Source organism: Danio rerio, chromosome 4 (genome assembly GCF_052040795.2).
Source record: "Danio rerio strain M-AB ecotype USA chromosome 4, GRCz13ab, whole genome shotgun sequence".
Classification (NCBI taxonomy): Eukaryota; Metazoa; Chordata; class Actinopteri; order Cypriniformes; family Danionidae; genus Danio; species Danio rerio.
In genome coordinates, this window is record NC_141024.2 from 34,914,725 (window position 1) to 34,930,000 (window position 15,276).

A 15,276-nucleotide genomic window follows, 5' to 3' on the forward strand; every position below is an offset into this window, starting at 1 on the left:
CAGCGCTACCAAGCGCAGGCGCTGGCCGAGCTGCACGAGGGCGGGTCCAACCCAAGCTTATTACATGAGCTGCGCACCGCGACCGACTATGCTCTTCGGACTACTAAGTCCGCCGCGTGTGCGCTGGGGAGGACGATGTCCACACTTGTGGTTCAGGAACGCCACCTCTGCCTAAACCTGGCCGATATGCGCAATGTTGACAAAGTTCGCTTTCTTGACTCGCCCATATCCCAGGCTGGCCTGTTCGGCGACACCGTTGGTGAATTCACCCAGGAATTCAAGGCGGTGAAAGAGCAGTCGGATGCGATGGGCAATGTCATCTATCGGCGTGGCCGTAAGCCCGCTCCGCCCGCCGAGCCATCCACCTCCGCTGTTCCTCGCCGAGGGCGCCCGCCAACGAGTGCTGCCCCGCCCCCGCCTCCGGCCAAGTGGGCGCGGCGTACACCTCGAAAGCAGGCAGCCCCTCCTGCCCAGGGCGCCGTTAAGTCCGGTAAACGGACCGCGAAGCGTCCCTGAGACAGGCCATCCGGAGAAGAGGAAACTTGCTCTTTCCCCGCTGGAGGGCGGGGCCCCGATAACAACGGTACTTTTCAGTGCCACCAAAACATAATTAAAAGAGCACTTTTTCCCTTCCCCCGATGTGACTGCACCAGTTCTGCCAGTCCGGGACGCGCTGCCTTCCGGCTCGCAGACTCTACGTGCTTCGCCAGTGGCTCACGAGCACTGGGGGGACGGTCTCCCTTCCCTCACCCCTCCAGCCTCGTGCTTCCCGGATCAGCACACCCACTCCGCGCTGCCCCACCGCTGGTACGTCAGCGATTGTAGCGATGACTCCATTAGCGAGGGCTCTGCCTGCCTGGTTAGCGTGGGCCAGCCCCTCGCGGTGGCTCATACGCACAATCAGACTCGGTTACGCGATTCAGTTCGCGAAACGGCCCCCCAAGTTTACGGGTGTGTATTTCTCCAGGGTCAACCCCCTGTCCGCCCCTGTCTTGCGAGAGGAGATTGCTGCCCTCCTGGCGAAGGGTGCAATCGAGCCGGTTCCTTCTTCATCGTACCCAAAAAGAGCGGTGGGTCACGGCCAATCCTAGATCTGCGCGTTTTGAACCGCTGTCTGCACAGGCTGCCGTTCAGAATGCTCACGCAGAGGCGCATTCTCCAATGCATTCGTCCTCAGGATTGGTTTGCAGCCATAGACCTGAAGGACACGTATTTCCATGTCTCCATTCTTCCACGCCACCGCCAATTTCTGCGGTTTGCGTTCGAAGGTCGTGGCAGTACAAGGTCCTCCCCTTCGCGCTCTCTCTGTCTCCGCGGGTCTTCACCAAACTCGCGGAGGGTGCCCTAGCGCCCCTTCGGATCGCGGGCATTCGCATACTCAATTATCTCGACGACTGGCTGATTTAGCTCACTCGCGGGAGCAGTTGATTATGCACAGGGACAAGGTGCTTCGGCATCTCCGCCTACTGGGGCTTCAGGTCAACCGAGAAAAGAGCAAACTCGCCCCCGTGCAGAGGATTTCTTTTCTCGGGATGGAGCTGGACTCGATCACCATGGTAGCGCACCTCTCTGAGGAACGCGCTCGCCTGTTGCTGAACTGTCTGAGGGAGCTCGACAGCAAACTAGTGGTCCCACTGAAGTTCTTTCAGAGGCTCCTGGGGCATATGGCATCCGCAGCCGCCGTCACGCCGCTCGGGTTGCTCCATATGAGACCACTTCAGCACTGGCTTCACGATCGGGTCCCCAGACGCGCATGGCACGCGGGCACACACCGGGTCTCGGTTACTGCGTGTGTCGCCGCGCCCTCAGCCCTTGGAACGACCCCTCGTTCCTACAGGCCGGTGTGCCTCTAGGACAGGCGTTCAGCCATGTTGTTGTTTCAACAGATGCTTCCAACACGGGTTGGGGGGCCGTGTGTCGCGGGCATGCGGCTGCGGGCCTGTGGAAGGGTGCCCAGCTGCATTGGCATATCAATCGCCTAGAGCTGTTGGCTTTGTTCCTCGCTCTCCACCGCTTTTTACCGGTGCTGGAGCGGCAACACGTGCTGGTCAGGACGGACAGTATGGCGGCGGCGGCGTATATCAACCGCATGGGGGGTATGCGCTCTCACCGCATGTCTCAGCTCGCCCGCCGTCTGCTCCTCTGGAGTCACCCGCGGCTGAAATCGCTGCGCGCCATTCACGTTCCAGGCACGCTCAATCGTGCAGCCGATGCGCTCTCACGACAGCTGGTACGCCCTGGAGAATGGAGACTCCACCCCGAGTCTGTTCAGCTGATATGGGCGCGATTCGGGGAGGCCCAGATCGATCTGTTTGCTTCCCCCGAGAACGCTCACTGCCAGTTGTTTTTTCCCTGACCGAGGGCTCTCTCGGCACGGATGCACTGGCCCACAGCTGGCCTCGGGGCATGCGCGAGTATGCGTTTCCCCCAGTGAGCCTGCTCGCGCAGTTTCTGTGCAAGGTCAGGGAGGACGAGGAACAGGTTCTGCTAGTTGCGCCCCTTTGGCCCAACCGGACCTGGATATCAGAGCTCTCACTCCTCGCGACGGCCCTCCCCTGGCGGATCCCTTTGAGAGAGGACCTACTCTCTCAGGGACAGGGCACCATCTGGCACCCTCGCCCCGATCTTTGGAACCTCCACGTGTGGTCCCTAGACGCAAGGAAGACTTAGGTAACCTACCGACTGCGGTGGTTAATACCATCACTCAGGCTAGAGCCCCCTCCACGAGGCGCGCCTACGCCCTGAAGTGGAGTCTATTCACTGAATGGTGCGTCTCTCGCAGAGAAGACCCCCGAAATTGCCAGATTAGTGTTGTGCTCTCTTTCCTTCAAGAGAAGTTGGACAGCAGGCTGTCGCCCTCCACTCTCAAGGTTTACGTGGCCGCCATCTCCGCTTATCATAACGCGGTAGCTGGCGGCACCGTGGGAAAGCATAACCTTGTCATCCAGTTCCTTAGGGGTGCTAGATGAATTAATCCATCTCGCCCCCCTCTCATGCCCTCTTGGGACTCGTTCTCACGAGTTTGCGATCCGATCCCTTTGAGCCACTCGAATCAGTATCTCTAAGATTTCTGTCCCTGAAGACAGCTCTGCTGGTTGCGTTGGCCTCCATCAAGAGGGTCGGGGACCTGGAGGCATTTTCGGTCAGTGACTCATTCCTGGAATTCGGGCCGGATTACTCTCACGTCATCCTGAGACCCCGCCCCGGTTATGTGCCCAAGGTTCCTACCACCCCCTTTAAAGATCAGGTAGTGAACCTGCAAGCGCTGCCCCCGGAGGAGGCAGACCCAGCCCTTTCTTTACTTTGTCCAGTTCGCGCTCTGCGCATTTATGTGGACCGTACTCAGAATTTTAGATCATCTGAGCAGCTCTTTGTCTGTTATGGCGGTCGGCAGCAGGGAAGTGCCGTATCGAAACAAAGATTATCCCACTGGATTGTGGATGCCATTTCACTCGCTTATTCGAGTCGAGGTCAGCCGTGTCCCCCGGGAGTACGTGCACACTCCACTCGGAGCGTTGCATCCTCTTGGGCGCGTGCACGCGGCGCCTCTCTAACAGACATCTGTAGAGCTGTGGGCTGGGCGACACCCAACACATTTGCAAGGTTTTACAATCTGCGAGTGGAGCCGGTTTCCTCAAGGGTATTAGGTAACCCTTTGGTGATTGAGGAAACAACTCGGTAGGGTGTTGAAACACGCTTGCTGCGCCATTCTCCCTAACACGGAGGTACGTGCGCCTTTTTATCTGTCAGTAAAGTTCCCCATCAGGTGAGCCCTGCAGATTCCTCCGTGGCCCCCAGCACTGACTCAGCAGAGGAGTCACTTGCTGGCCCAATACGTTGTAGGTCTGCCCGCTAGTCAGCCCGCGTTTTGGGTATAGGTGCCTGGTATGCGTGATCCCCACTAGGCGATCCCATATGCTTATTCCGCCACGGTTAAGTCCCCCCCCCTGGGCGGACCCGTGTCTTCCCTCTCTGCTAACCACTCTTTTGCTATGCGTACTCCCCCTTTTTAGGGCTAGTCCATATGTTAATTCTGCCATCTATGCCCCCCTTGGGTAACGGATGGCCTCCGCAGCGTCCTCCCTATCGGGATTGTACACTTCCCAACGTACTGTCGTATTTCCTAGAATTATCTAGATGCTCAAGACTTCCCAAAAAATATATCTAAATCCGTAAAACTTCTGTTGAAGTAGGATAAATTAAGGCCAGGGACACGTTGGAGGACCGCGCCTCCCATGATGTGGGTGCGTCACGCTTGCTTGACTATCCCCTCATTGGGGGCGTTGGTAAGGTGCAGTCATTATGGCGCTTTCCATACTTCTCCCATTTCGTGGATTACAATCAATCCACTCTATGGCACTGAAGTTCCCCAACCGAAGGGGAACGTTCGAGGTTACAGAAGTAACCCTTCGTTCCCCGAGGAGGGGAACGGAAGTGCCATACTCCGTCGCCATAATGACTGTCCCTTAGCTGTTTGAAAGGATCTTCAGCTCAAAAGGATAGCGTCTGCTGGCTTCAGGTGCGCTTATATGCTGGGCTAATTGCCTATGCCGCACACCTGCGCAAGCTTACGCTGCCAATTAATTTCATTCATTGGCCCGTTCAATACTCTAAAGACAAGCGGCTTCTGATCCGAATCCTCCCATTTCGTGGATTTCAATCAATCCACTCTATGGCACTTCCGTTCCCCTCCTCGGGGTACGAAGGGTTACTTCTGTAACCTCGAACGTTCTCTCATTGGCTGCATGTTCTTGTCCTGTTATGTGAGCGCATGACTTGTGTTGTCTCTCTGTCATGCGCTCTCACGTCTGTCTTGTCCCACCCTCCTTGTTAACTCATTATTAGTTAATTGTGTTCACCTGTTTGTGTGTTAATTTTCTACAGTTTATAAACCCCTCACATTTGCTGTCCTGTGCCAGTTCGTCATCACATGTTGTTGTTTGAACCCTTGTCCTGTCGTGTTTCCAGTCCTGTTCCTTACCAGCCAGCCCAGTGAAGTTTGTTTGTGAATGTATTTGTTTTGTTAATGTTTTCCCCCTCGGGGTAGTTTATTTAGCATTTTATTCCTCGCTCCTTTTTACCCATTTCCCCTCACCAACCCTGACAGTTTTTCATATTTATGTAGGCTAGAAAATAATGTTTTGTAATACTTTAATCCTTTATATTTATATCCTATATCTATTCTTATTATATCCTATATAAATCCTGAATATTTAATTTTTTTCATTTGTAAAGATATTTGCCTATTGCTCTCTTGTGCATATTAAGTAGTGTGTAAGCAAGGTGCAACTCTGCGCCGGAGTTTAGACCAGGTTTGTTTTGGTCTAATGAAAAATCTATTTTAGTTTCTCAAAATAAACGCCTTGCTTTTTAGACCAGAGCGCCTATGGACGCACATATGAGCGCTAATGCATTTACTATTTAAACAGCGTAGCGCAACGGCTCAAAACGACTCTTGCTCCAAGCTGATACTACCAAACAAGTATTGCGCCGCGCCGAGTGTATGGTAGGGCCTTAAATCTTTCAAAATCTCAGCAGAGCATCATTAAGTAACTCCACAAACAGCATCTTTACCTATTAACAACCTGTTTGGCCTTATTTGTGCCACACTCTACAAAATTACATACAGTGATAATATTAAGAATTAAGTAATTTTTTACAAAAAAAAAAAACACTTTTTGTGTTTAAGCTGTCACCATTGAGGAGAACAGTAGCTGCTTTACTTGGACTCTGACTTGATAATTAATGTTAGGTTCTCTTTGTTTGCCAAATATTGTATGAAAATAACAATTGTGCTCTGAATAATTAACTCTGTGGTGGTTTAGTCACTGGTCAAATCAGTAAAATTGGTTTTGACCTATTAAGTTTAAATAATGTTGTATCACAAAAGGAGCACTGTATTAAGAAAATGAAGCTCACCAATACTTTTATCAGATCATAAAACACATTGAACACTTAAAACACATAGACATAAAGAATCAGAGTATGCTTCTCAACTATGGTCAGTTTATTTTTATTTTTTTTCCCTCCTTACAGTGCATGCTGGGAACTATGGATGAATTTCGTATGATTGTCTTAACATGCACTACAGCCAAAAATAAATAAAACTCTAACCACTGTTGAGATAGAACCGCTGATTATTGATGTCTGTGTCTCTGAATTGTTTCAGATGTTCAGTTTGTTTCAAAAATATATATAAAACCACAGTTGAGGACCATTCTCCAAATAAACACTGCATTTAGTTTCTTATGTGATAAACCATCATTGAAATATAATTTGCAAAGTCAAATATAATCTCTTATACTCTTACTCTTGTCAAGAATAAGATTCAATACAGGATCAGTCAGCTTGATCACATTTGTTCTTTTTTATACTTGTCAGAGCAACTGTTAGAAATCGAGTCCAAGTATATCAAACACTTTTTTCCATGGTGGTGATGTCAGGGTAACAAAAAAAAATATTATTTTATTATTATTTTATTTTTTTTTGTAAAATGTAAAGAACTAAAACAGTTAATGGGGTATATGCCGAAGCATGCTAATAGGACTTTTAATTTTACTTTTAATTGAGCTTCTGCGTTAGCCTGCCGTTTCTGACAGGCGCGTGCGAGTAATCAGCTTTTTGTCTCATTTTACGCTTGAGCAACTAAATAAATGCTACAGTTTATTTAACTTAATGTATTTTAATGACATTACAACATCGATGCTGTATAAGGAACCGTATAAAATAAAAAAACGTTCACAATAACAGGTCACCGGAAGTGTATCAGCATGGGAACAGCACTAGCTTATCATATACCCTAGTCTCAATAAATCTCATACAAACTTGTGTGAACATCTGACAGAAATAAAGTCAATCAAGTAAGCAATGAGCGTAGCTGCTGCTGCTTCCCTTCTGTTTCTGTTTAACAGCAGGTGTTCATCATCAGTCCTCAATCATCACTTAATTAACCCCATCATTGTCTCATTAACTTTAACTCTGCTGCTAAATTTTGCTCAATTTAGAGAGAGACCAAATGTTCTCTGAACTGAGTAAATTTTACTCTGTGGATTTTGCTGTGATTTATATATATATATATATATATATATATATATATATATATATATATATATATATATATATATCTTTTGTTTGCTTAAAATAAGTTTTTACCTTGCTTCTTTCTTAATATCATGTTTCATCAAGGATTATCCTGACCAAATGTAGAGACAAAAGACCAGAGAAAACATGTTTTGTAAAGTAATGAATCTTTTATAAATATTTATAATTGTTTGGTAAAAGTAGCACAAGAATATGCTGATCAATTATACCAGTAATTTCATAATATAATTTGAAGAACAAAATAACCATTGAGTCACATTTCAGTATCAGTCAAACTGTCATTCGTAAAGTCAGGAGCTTCACCATCCTGCATAGAGGAGATTGTAAATGTACTTAAGACTTACCACTATTTTGATGTCCTCTAGAAGCTGCTCTTCATCTGCACTGCCTCTGCAGAATGGCTCCACATTTTATAGTTTGGTGCTCCTCCCCATGAAATAAAAAAGACTTTCACTTTCATTTTTTTTTCCCTCCAGGAAATCAAGCTGTCATAAGTGGCTTGACATTAACAGATGTGTTTAGCTGTAATTGTGCCATAAACTTTTAATAATAATAATCATAAAAATAATACATTTTATTTAATAATGCTAATGCTTTTCTAAGACCCAAAGTGCTTACAAGACAGTAAAAGACAACAAAACACAGTAAAATAATAAACAATACAGTAAAAAACACAGTAATAATAAAAATATTACAAATTAAAAACAGTCCTAAAAAGATGAGCTTTAAGTAGCTTCTTAAAACAGTCCAAGGAACCAGCATTTCCAATGGTGCAGCACTGTAAAAAAGGTCCGTAATTTCAACAGTAAAAAACTGTAAAAATGCTACAGTACAAATCCGTAACCTGGTTAACGGTATGTTTCCTTAATATATACGGCGAATAACCGTAAATTGACTTTCCCCAGAATTCCCTGCATGGCACAAAACTTTTTATGCATTTGTTTGACATTAATATGAATCTTTTTAGTTGTTTCCCCATTAGTTATGTACATTAGAGATGTATGTTACATCTAATGTTGATAAACAATGTTTATTTCATGGCTTTAATTTTATGCGTGTTAACATACTGGTGTTTAGTAGCTGTGTGAATGGCACTGAGCACCTTCTATATGTTGATACTCTTTTCTACTTGTGGGAAAAGTTGATTGTGATGAGGATTGGCTTATTATGTAACTTCCTTACCACCACCAGCATGTAGGTGTGCTAACGTGTCTAACTGTGTAACAAAAGATGTGCAGATGTTGATCATTCAAAATACAGACATATTACCTCTATAAATTAATAAAATGCAGTAATTTACCGTAAAAATGAAAAATTACTTTTACGGTTTTTACCGTGTTTTTAACGGTAAAGTACTGGCAACCACAGCTGCCGTTTTTTTACCGTAAATTTTACGGATTTGTTTTTTACAGTGTGAGTTTGCAACGAGGCTGAAACAGCGTAGGACCCCAGGCAGAGCATAGACAGCAAGAGGCAGAGGAAATAGATATCAAGTCACAAATGTACCCTGAAGCATGAACTGCTTTATATGTTAAAATCAATGTCTTAAAATCAATACGAGACTTGACTGGGAGCCAGTGAAACTGTTGAAGTACAGGAGTGATGTGAAAACAAGATGATGTATGTCAACACACGTGCAGCTGAATTTTGGATGTATTGTAAAATCTTGAGATAATTAGCTGGTAACCCTCCAAGCAGAGAATTGCAAAAATCCAAACGAGACGTGATTAAAGCATAGACAAGTCTTTTCAGCAGGCCTCTAGAGGAGAGGACGTATGGGGGCTATATTTTGAAGATGATAAAAGGCCATTTTAGTTACATGTTTAAAATGAGGCTTCAGACTAAGCTCAGACAACACCAAGGACAAGACCAAGATTATGCGCCTGCGAGGATGGTGATAAGACTGACCCATCAACTGTCAACGCTAATTCACTACACCTCTTGATGTTAGAAGGAGTGCCAAGCAATAAAATCTTGTTTTTTTTAACTATTCAGTTTAAGCAAATTTTACTGGATACATGCTTTAATTTTAACTAAGCAAGCGTTAAGCAATGACATTGAAGCCGATAAATTGGGTGAAGTGCTAATATTGATCTGCATGTCATCGGCATAGCAATGACATATCTAATACCAAATTTCTTGCAGCATTTGTCCATGAGGCAACATACCATTTACTAAAGAGATGTGGACCAAGTACTGACCGTTGATAGACACCATGATATAAAGGAACAGTGCGCGATCTGTGACCCCCACATAGATAAACTGTGAACGTCCCATCTACACCAACCCAGTTATGAAGTCTGTCTAAAAGTATGCCGTGAGAAATTGTATCAAAAGCTGCAGTTAAGTCCAAAGGCACTCCAAACATTAGACTGTATCAGCTGGCTTATCAATTATGTTTTATTGTAGAATGGCTAAATGAAGATCCAAACTTAGTTTGGCTTGATCTTGAATCCTCTCAGTCTAAATACCCTTTAAAAAACTTACTATTTGCTCTCAATCCCAAATTGAAAAGAACATTATACCACAGTCCCTTAGTGCATAACACTCTTAAGGCATGGCGTTTCATCCAAAGATTGGAAGATAGAATTGACACAACATCCCCTCTTCTACCAATTTTAAATAACTCAGAGTTCTTGCCAAGTACTCTAGATCATGGCTTTATCTTTGGCCAGCCTGTGGTATATGTATAATGGATAATCTTTTTGAGGAGGGAAACCTACTGCCTTTGAAACTATTGTTTCAAAATTTTATTTGCCAAGACATTTCTTCAGATTCCTGTAAATTAAAGACTACATATTTAAGAACACCACACTTACTTCTAAATACTCATTTACAGTAATTGAAAAAAAATTCTATTAAATCCCATTAAACAAAAACTGATTTATTTTTTCTATAAGTCCTCTTAAACACTGTCTGTAACTCCCATCGCAAATCAATTTGGGGAAAAGAGCTTGGGGTTTATATTTTGGAAGAAGAATGGGAGGGCTTGGTCTCTAGCCAATAAGCTTTCAGTTTGCAATAGGGCCAGAGCCATTCAACTCAGGATCCTTCATAGAATTCATATCGCACCTCAAATATAGGGAATTATATTCATTGCATATGGGACTGTCAGGTGATTCAGGCCTACTGGAACAGAATTGTAGCCCAAATAAACAACATTTTTAGTCTGGACATAGATATAGACCCTTTGTCCCTTCTCCTGGGTTTTCCCTGCAAACTAATCAGGAACAAGTATGAACAACGACTCTTCTGCCTGTTAACTTTTGCTGCCAGGAAAAACATTTTGATGTCATGGATCAATGAAAAGCCCCCTTCCATTAAAGGATGGCATTCAATAACTCAAGAGATTATTCCCCTGGATTACTTAACATGTCTTAGCCACTCCACAACTGATACATTTATTCGCACTTGGACACCATATCTGGACAATATAAACCTTGCTTTATATGACATTTTGAAACTCAGAATGACATAATGTCCATATAGACATTCATTCATGTGTATTCTGTTTTCATCATTCTCACTCTTCCTGCCATATTGTAATGTTGGTAACATAACAGCTTATGGCTTTGGTCATATGTATATTTTAGTATATGCAGTTATGTTTTGTGTCAGGCATTTTATGTTGTGTTTGTATTTTTGTTTTGTGTATGTCTAAATAGAAAAAAACTAATAAAAACATGTTTAAAAAAGTCCAAAGGCACTATATGTATTTATATTACTTTAAATGTGGTATTTATTATATTGTCTTGAATTGTATTGTATATAAAGTTGACCATACTGATGTCAAAGTTAAGGACCCATTAATCTGAAATTACATTGAACCTCTTCACAGGTGTCAAATCTAGTTCCTTAAGGGCTGCAGCTCTGCAAAGTTTAGTTCCATTCCTGCTTCTCACCATGATCCACATTATTATAATGTGTATATGTCTGTTTCAAATCATGTGTACAGAATATGTTTGGGAAACAGCGTATATTTATCACTATGGAGCGCATCTGACAGTCTACATGAATTGGCAGTTTTGAGGATTGCAATGGAAAGGTAGAAAGTCCCGCCATTTTTATATTTATTCCAAAGTGTTTTCATGCCTAAATAAAATGAAAGCACAGAACAGATTCCTATAATAGCAGGTGGTTCGGCGGTATGAGTTGTGTATAGTGAGGATCAACTCTTTAATGTCTATTGCCATCCTTCATAGAAAGATTCAAAATATGGTAGAATTATGGAAGATCTTTACAGGATGATAGCGGGATAAAATTGTAAAATACGGGAGGATCCTGGGAAAAACGGGAGGTTTGATAGATGTGTCAGTGGGCAGTATTTCATCAGCAATCAGTGGACAACACTCATTTTGACTACTGATAAATCATGTTTTAATGATAAAAGTACCTGCAGAAGTGTAAAATGTTTTGTTTTTAGCAAGACAACATTCATAAAAGTTAAAGTATATCAGATTCTTATTGTGTGTATGTGTGTGTTTTAGTGAGCATGTGTATGTCAGTAGTTTCTGTTGAGTAAAAATGGTTTATAGCTGGTGGGTCAAAAATTACCCAAAGGACAATCATACTCTAAATGTGTACAGCTTTCATAAAAATAAAAAAATGATAGATTTTTTTTAACTAATGTTGGGCTCATTTTATAAAAAGTCATCAAGCTTTTAAATAAAAAAATCATTGCTAAAAATTGCTCGTGTCTAATCATTGCTGTTAAAATTGTATAATAATAGTAATTGCCATAAAGAATGTTTTTTCTTTCTGATTGCTCTGTTTTGTTAAACACAATATTTTAAACATGCTTTGCAAAGCCCATGCTGGCTTTTTGTAGGCACTGAGTGCTACAGAAAGCCCACACCAAATCAAAACAAGACCAGTGCATGCAAACCAGACCAGTCACCTGACAGAAAGCAGGAAACGGTATACAGAGAGCAGAGTCTCTGATGCTCAGATAAATAGACATGTAATTATAGATGCAGATTTGCATCACGGGCAGGGCTTCTGTCTGCCTGATGACTCTAGCTTTATTGGTAAATGGCTAACATGAGTTTTATTGTGAGAACAGCTGTTTTATGCTTTAGGAAGGCTGAAAAATGGCATATATTTGTTCAGCGCCATGTCCACTAGATCCTTTCAGTGGTGCACCAGCTCTGTGAATTCATCAACTCCTCCAAAAACTATACCTGGATGATGGAGGCCTTAAGCAGTGCTTTAGACTTAGCCAAACCCAAATTGATGAGCTGTTGTCTGCTGTCAGTGATACAAACCTTTTTTTCTAAATTTTATTTCACAAGGGAACACAACATAAAGAGGACACATGAATCCAGTTTCATATAAACTAGTAAATTTCTTACAACAAAAATAATTAAACTATTCACGTGTCATATTCATTCATTTTCTTGTCGGCTTAGTCCCTTTATTAATCCGGGGTCGCCACAGCGGAATGAACCGCCAACTTATCCAGCAAGTTTTTATGCAGCGGATGCCCTTCCAGCCGCAACCTATCTCTGGAAAAATTCATGTGTCATAATTACACAAAAATGAATAAAAAAATCTAAACTTAGGTTTTCCAACAAATCCAACACTAACCTAAGACTAATAAACCCAACAAATAAAGCACAATAAAGTAAGACTTAAACAAGGAAACATGGCAGGAAATTAAAATAAAATAGAATAAAGCTTGGTGGCTGGCAGTGAAGGCTCCTCTCTTTCCACTCAAAGTCGATTTATATTGTGACAATACAGAAACTTTCTGTACTGCCCCTATTTTGTGTTTACTTCCTTTGTCACTGACTTTTATAATAAGTTCATCCCCATTGAATGCTACAACCAATTACGATGATGTGAAATTATATAAAAGGTTTATTTTTTTCTTCGGGGAGAGAGTTCTGACCTCCAGTGTGGGAGTGGTGTTTGCGTCACCAAGTTGCGTGGCGGGTGTGGCTCTGCCTGGGTCTGAGGAATCTGAGGAAGAGATGCGGCGATGCTCAAGTTTTCACTGACTTGTCCTTTATAGCCACCGTAATACCAAGTTTCCTGGTAATTGCTGACGAGTGCCAGTCTTACGTTACCTTCGTGTTGCAAAGTTACTGGTGTCGATGTGTTAGGACACCTCCGAAAACGGCTGCCTGTTCATCATTTCTGTCCGTTCTGCCAAGTCACCTGCCAGCCAGTAAACTGCTGACGTGTAACCTCCTGACACCACCACTGCAAGTCGCTTGGGTCAGTTTCACTCATACACTTACATACATACAATCTCCACCCAACCTCCCTTTATTTTCATTTAATTAGATATTTGAGAAAATTGAAAAGTTTTGTTTATTTACTTCTTGGTGCATTTGTTGTTGTTTTTTGAGGGGAATCTTGTTTTGGGTTACTTAAAATGATTGTAGGATATTGACTATATAAATATTTATTTTTTGGTAATGTTGTTACTTGTAGTTGTATTTGCCATTTAAATTAGTTCATTAAATCTTTCTAAGTGGAATCCGATTTTCTTGTTTTTATTTCGTATGGTTCTATGTTACTGTATGTAACGGAGGGTCTTGTATAAGTTTTGTTTTCGCTATCCTGGGTAATTAATTATAGTTAGATTTATTTGTGGCAAGGTTTAAAACTTGTCTGGCACCCGAAATCATGTTTAAAACTTGTTAATATATGTATGTTATATATAATATATAATTATTATTATTATATTTTATTTTTTTGTGCCCTAGGGTGACTACACTGTTAAAAATTGTCCCGTTAAAAAACAGTAAAATACTGGCAGCTGCAGTTGCCAGCAATGTACTGTTATTTTACAGTATGTTGCTGTAAAAATACATGGACTACATTGATTTACACAATACTCAAGTGAACTCATTTTGCTCACTGAAAGCAACTGCCTCAACTTGGTCAACTGCTGAATGAGTTTATGAAGTAATGTGCTATATATGCTTAGAAGCATACTTATAATGATAACTTATTTTAGTTAATTAGAAAAGTTTGGTTTAACTCTAATGTCTTATTTTTCACAACAGCACACATACACGTACATCTGGAATCACCAGAGAGATTCTGACTGCATCAGCAATTAAACAGCCGCTGTCTTTAAATAGAGAAACATGCAGAATAACATCAGCAGTTCATTGTTCATCTTTAACTCATACACTGGCTCTACTCTCCTCCACAACGGTGACACACAGAAGAAATTAGCTTCAGGTTTTACAGTAAAATACTGTTTTTTCCTTGATTTAACAGTAATCTACTGGCAGCTGTGGTTGCCAGCAATATACTGTTTTTTAACAGTCTACTTCCGTAGTGTAAATTAACAGTATATTACTGTTAAAATACATTTTACACTGTGTTTTTACCTCTCACACCTTTAACCCTTTAAACCCCAGAGCATATACTTCAGTTTTTATTGAAGTGTCCACACTACTGAGTGTTCAAGAAACATGTAGCAAAGCTGAAGTAAATTCATTAATTAACTGACTAATTAAATGATAATTGAGGATTAACAATGAACAAATGAAGAAATACTGAAGGGAAAAAACAAGAACAGAACATACAAAACTTTAGTCACAGCTTTATAATGAAATAACCTGAAAAACAACAAATGATTAAATCATTTAAATGATCAGCGGATGATTAAACAACTCTACAAACATCTTCACCAGCTACACTTATTACTTAATACATGTATTTTTGTATAACATCTACTAAAGTTCTTCTTGAGAAAAAGTTAAAGTTTTACGTCACCATCATGGAGAACAGAGTTTGCTTTAGTTGGGCTCTTAGCCCTGTCATTTTTAACATTTATATATCGTGGCTACTGCAATTGTTAAGAACTTTGTTTAAAAAGCTCTTTTGTTGTTGTAAGCCAGCCAAAAACCTAAATAAGATCTGGTGATGTTCATGTTGCTATTAAATGGCAGAGTCTGTTCTCATTTAGTATAATAAAATTTACTGCTCCTATTCAATGTTAAATCTATTATTTTACATTATATGTCTTTATATGGCAATGATTTCTGGAAGTTTTTAAGAATATCTCGGTCAATAACACTGCTCTATGGTGTAAATCACACTCAAAGAGACATCAATAATCAGCATATGAACCTCAATAATGGTGACGACTAACAAAATTAACAGTTTAACTCACAAACAGGCAACTGAAAGTCTAAACATAAACAACAGCAG

General features: G+C 41.8%; 1 protein-coding gene and 1 long non-coding RNA gene across 4 annotated transcripts in view; both read right to left on the reverse strand.

The window, feature by feature from the left end:
* LOC147844817 (uncharacterized) overlaps positions 1-15,276 on the reverse strand; it is a 532,816-nt gene that overhangs the window by 434,474 nt on the left and 83,066 nt on the right. The window lies entirely within an intron of this gene.
* Positions 1-15,276, reverse strand: part of LOC137491186 (uncharacterized) — a 92,536-nt gene that overhangs the window by 46,420 nt on the left and 30,840 nt on the right. For 2 of the 3 annotated variants that reach the window (XM_087248577.1, XM_087248576.1), the window contains exon 3: positions 7,446-7,527. The gene's annotated coding sequence lies outside the window, so the exon portion shown is untranslated. Of the gene's footprint in view, positions 1-7,445; positions 7,624-15,276 lie in introns of all 3 variants that reach the window. The other variant, XM_087248578.1, reaches the window with a different exon arrangement.